We start from the raw sequence: 6,000 nt of genomic DNA, 5'->3' as shown, positions 1-6,000 counted from the left end.
ATTTGCATGCAATAGATGCAATATGTGTCAGTTTATTACAAGTGTTCAAGAGTTTGTGCAGCCAACCCTGAAATATGAATTTAAACCCCATTTTTATGCCTCTTGCAATACTTGTAATGTGATATATTTAGCAACATGTGAAAATTGCACAGCATTCTACATAGGACTTACAAAAAGAGAATTCAGGAAAAGAATTTACAATCATATATACGACATAAAGAAAAATATTGAAACTAATGCATTGGCCAAGCATGTAAAGCAACATACATCACATAGCTTTAGGTTCAGGATACTACAGATACTTGAAAAAGATAGGAATGGAGGTGAGATGACAAATATCCTTGAACAAAAGGAACTATACTGGATTCTAAAGATGAGAGCACATCATCCACCTGGGTTAAACCAGTATGTTCCTATGGCACCAATACTGCGATAAATCTAGTAGGGAATGCTATATTGGTTTATATTTGTTGGTCCATGCAGATTTTATATGATGATGTATAGGAGATTTGTTATTTTATGGATATGGGCAAATAATTATATTTTGCATACTTGTTTATGAGTTTCATGATGGCATCAAATGGATTGCATCTATAATAATCACTAGAGCGGTTGTGATATAACCTATATAAATTAGATTTTGATATAACTCAATATAAATATATGTAATGTATATATTATATGCTATTGATATAACAATTATACAGTTTTCAGTGTATTTATTGACCCCCCTTTTTTATATATACATACATATGGTTTTATACACTTACAAGTATATTGATTTTTATATGCTGGTTTCTATGGATACTATAGATATTTATTGATATGGCATAGTATCAGTAATAATGGCTGATTTTATTTATATTAAGCACTAGCACTTTATGACCGTTTGAGTTAGTAATGATAATTAAATATGCTATATATTTGTTTAGAATCATATTTGTGTTTATATATATATTTATGTTTATATAGGTTTCTTTTTAAATGTTTTAATGGTCCTAAATATATATGTCTGGTATCATGAATTGATTTGTATATGTTACATAGGAATGAACATATGTTTATAAGATAGGTACGATGCACTTTATGTGTTTATGCTAGGTTATTTACAGGTTTATGTGCTGCTTAATATTCATCGGAATGCTGAATTGATTTGTATATGATATATGGGGATGAATATATGTTTATAAGATAGGCACGATGCACTTTAGGTGTTTATGCCAAGTTATCTACATGTTTATGTGCTGCTTAAATATCCATCAAATTACATCAATAGAAAGGCTAATATGATTTGTTATATATGTTAGCCAGGGATGAATGTATGCAAGATGCACTTTATTAGTTTGAATATATGGATATATGGTTATTTGCACATTTTTGCATGTATACATATGATATATATTTTATATTTGATTGTTATACATGCAGGTATATAGACATATGTATACCTTAGTATCTATTTACGTTTATTTATGCTATATTTATGTATTTATATATGTTGATATCTACTGATATATTATTATTATCTCTATTTTTATTTTATTTATAAATGGTAATTAATTAATAAATATATCTGATTATATATAATATGAGAGAATCAGGTAGAATGAGGAGGTAGTTAATGGGATATATAACACTGGATGAGTGTTAGATATAAAGGGAGATGACTGGAGATGAATTAATATATATGTACATAGCTAGACAATGTTATTTCTATATCTGTATGGTTTTGCTTATTTCTTTTTGTTCATTTAGATGTCTATGTATATATGCATTTTGCATTCTGCATTCTAATCAAATGTTTAATATGTACACCTGAATATATGTTATATATACATATACATAACATTGTTAAGTAGATCATGGTATATTAAACTGAATATAATGCTATTGTAACTTTAAGAGATAGCTACGCTGTTTAAGAGAGACAGCTGTTTTCAATTAGCAATATAATTGTACTAATTAGATGAATGCATACACTATAAAAACTGAGCTGCTACATTGTATATTGAAATCTGATGAAGCGTATTTTAGATACGTGAAAGCGCTCATTTCACAGTTTATATTTTATGGAATAAAGAAGAAGTTATTTTATCCTGGACTGAGTTTGCCTTTGTGGAAATAGAATTGGAGTAGCCGTTTTGTTTGGTTCACTTGTGTTTTTTATCTGCATTTCCGGATATATGTGTATTTATATTGATTATCAGGGAACTTAAGATCTTGTGTAATAGAATTATTTAACAACAAAATGTCTTTAGTAAGCTACTCAATTGTGGAATTGTTACATTTTATAACTAAATCCATGTATTCTAACCCATGTCTATTGAACAATTGGAGCAGTTCTTTATGGAAAACCAAACCAGTAGAGTAATGCCATTACCTTAGGCCTTTTGGCATGATTTGTCTTTTGATGCACTCTTTAAAATAGTCTGAGTCCATCTGTAATTTTTTAATTTTCAAAAGACAACGGTCAAATTCTGATAATTTGTCACAAACATTTTGATTGATGGTATTAGGTGCATTACTAAAGGTAGTTGAACCCTTTAAAAATTCTTTAAAGTTAACAAATTAATTTTATGTTGTGATTTGTGGTTCAAGCCGAAGTGGTCTTTTCATTAGCCGACTGTGATTTAATAGGTCTATTTGACCTTTGGCAATATTGAACAGTTTAAGTTTAAATCTAATATTCAGGTATATAGTTTCGTTCCAAAGAGTCATATGATTGTATAAAAGTTATTTTATTAAGATCCTATTGGTCAGAACAATTTGTGACCATGTAAGCAATATGAATAACACATAAAAATGCTTTATTAGTTGGTTAAATACAGCGGAACTGTTTTTTGATATGATATGATATTTTCTTTTGTATTTGAAATGTATTAAAAGTTTTGGAACTGAATGTTTTTATAGTTAAGGGTATCACATTCTTTATGTTTTAAAATGATGAATGAACAATATGTTTTAAGAAAGAAAAATGATTTGTCAATTTTTTGATACTAAGATGTCTATTGGCCAGTAGTATTTAGTGGTGACTGGACAAAGGATGGATGTATATGGCTTGAATATTTTGTCATGTGAAGATTTTTATTGGTTATTAAAAGAAGGTGTGTATAATGGAGGCAATGTCATTGGTTCATTTGTTTTTTAAAAATGCAGGTTGTTAAGAAATTATTTTATCTGATGAAGTTCCATTGGGTACGGGACGAAATCCTATATGTGCGAATAAAAGGATATTTCTGCATTTCTGCAGTGTGTTGTGAATTTTTAGTGAATTTCAGACGACTTTCTCTGGTGGAGTTAGTTATTTGTGCTTGCTTCTTGATTTTTTGGAGTCTTCAGTATCGTTTGGTTTGTTGGGTGTTTTATGTTCAAAAAACTTAAAAACTTGATAATTACCCTAAAACCCTTACCATTTCTGATGTTAACAACTCCATGACTGATACCACAACCTCCTTCAAATACCTAGTTTATTCGTGCATTTGAAAAGGTGTGTAATCAGCACCAAACTGATTTAGGGAAATGAGTGCTCTGATTATGGGTAAGACACTGTATGCACAAACTAAAATATCTGTTATAAATTGTTGTAATTATGATAACATCAAATAATGTTTATCTGAATGATTTGAACTTATTCCTGAAGCCTACCGAGAACATAAATGAAAGGCAGAAAGCAGTAATTTCATTGCAGAAATACACACTTACTTTCAAAGGTGGATAAGTGGATGTCAAGTTGCTACTTTTTTTTTTTAAAACAGGTATATTGTTTTAACATATAAGAGAAATATCATAATTTTATACAAGTAATTAAAAATAGGTATTATTATAACATTCAACAAAACAACTAAAGTATTTACAAAGACATCCACTACAATCAGATCAATTAATTAAACTAAAATACCATGCTATTGAAATTAAAATTTTTTTAACAAATTTTGTAAATTATCCCATACAATATAATAAGATGTTTTTCTATTTGTTCTTGTCCTAATTGTGTTTATTTCCATATGGCACACTATATTCATAACATTTTAAATTCATTGAACGAAGGAGGTGTATCTGAAATCCAATTTCTAGTTATTATTTTCCTAGCCACTGCTAGAATAGACCATAACAAGGGAAGCTTGACCTTTTTAACACTTTGAGGTACAGGTGTGTTGAATAATATAAGAGATTTAGAAATAATGAAATTATCTGTAAAAGAGCCTGCAAAAATTCATTAATTGACTTCCAGTATTCTTTCAGTTTTATACAGTCATAAAACATATGAGCCCAGTCAGCATTAATTTCTACATTACATCTCTTACATAAATTATCTTTATTATTTATTTTATTCATCATCAAAGGTGTATAAACAGATCTATGTAAAAATTTCGATGTATAAAGTCTCCAGACAATGGAAGACGTAGTTCTATAAGCAGATTCCAATATATATTGTTTATCTTGTTGATTTGGTGGGTCCCCATTAATAGAAGTGAAATAATTCCAGTATGAATCTACACTGTAAAAAGTTTCTTGTCTGATAATTTTATGTATGTATGAAAGTTTACCTTTATCAGAAACTTTATGTTGTAAATTTAATATCAAGTAATCAATCAGTGTTGGAATAGATTCTTTAACTGTTATAGACATTAGATCTATTTTATTAATGAGATGTTGTCTAAAGGTCTGAACCTCTAACCAGCAAGTTTCTCTTAGATCAAATTCTTGTTTTAAAAATCTAGATTTTTAACTTTATTATCAGATATCAACTGATACCAGTACTTTAGATCATTATCTATAGCTAAATGAGTTCCTTCAGAAGTAGATGACAAAAGCATACCCTGAGTATACATTATAGTGAATACAATAAAATTCCATTCCCTATACTTAGGGTGCATGAATATAAAGTTACGATAACTAATAATAATATTTAATGGGTAACAAACCATATGTTTAGGTGTAATAGGTGAAGTACAAAATTCCTTTAGTAACCATAACATGGAGTTATTTACAATCATATTTTTATGTGTTAAGGATATTTTCATGAAGTGCATACTAATTAGCTCCCAATAATCTTTCCATTTTGCGACATATGACTGATCTATTAATAAAGTAATAACTTTTACAATGGAAGAGATAGTATATAAATTAAAGTCTGGAAAAGAAATACCCCCTTGAGACCAGCTATTAGTAAGTTTCTTTAATGCAATCCTAGGTCTATTAGGTGCCCATAGGAAATTTAACATTAGTGTATTCAGTTTCTTGATAATTATTTTTGTAGGTGGAAGTATTATTGATTGTATTAAGTATAAAATCTTGGGGAATATTATCAGTTTAATAATTGTAAGTCTCTCCTCCATAGTAAAAAACATATTATTCCAGGTATTAAAAAGATTTTGTATATTAAGAAAACATGTATTATAATTATTATATATAATAGATGTAATATCTTTAGATAGTATTATACCTAAATAAGTTATCTGACCTGAATTGGGTACATATTTAGTAAAATCACTAATGAGAATATTTTTTCGTGTATATATAGGTAGTATTTTAGTTTTTTCTTCATTGAATATTAAACCAGAAATACTTTTAAAATTCATCATGTTATCAAATAGAGACTGCATAGAAGAATTAGATCCTGCTGATGTAATTAGAACATCGTCTGCAAAAAGTTGAATTTTGGATGTTGTATTTTTATCTATTTCAAAACCCTCTATGTCAGTACTGTTTCTGATCAAATTAGCCCAGGGCTCCATTACTAAAGTGAATAATAGTGGAGAAAGTGGACATCCTTGTTTTGTACCTTTAAGAATGGGTATTTTTTGTGAAACATATGTTCCTACCTTAATATAAGCCAACGTTCCTTTGTATAAATGCTCAATTAGATTTACAAATGCATCTGAGAAGTTTGTGCACTTCATTAAGGTAAACAGATAGTCCCAACTTACTGAATCAAATGCTGAACTTATATCAAGACTAATAAGTGTTAAATCTTTCGTTTTCCTATTTGCAAAATCT

This window comes from Protopterus annectens, chromosome 4.part0 (genome assembly GCF_019279795.1).
Source record: "Protopterus annectens isolate FY-2018-M chromosome 4.part0, PAN1.0, whole genome shotgun sequence".
NCBI classification, from domain to species: domain Eukaryota; kingdom Metazoa; phylum Chordata; order Ceratodontiformes; family Protopteridae; genus Protopterus; species Protopterus annectens.
Note: the sequence above shows the minus strand (reverse complement) of the source record.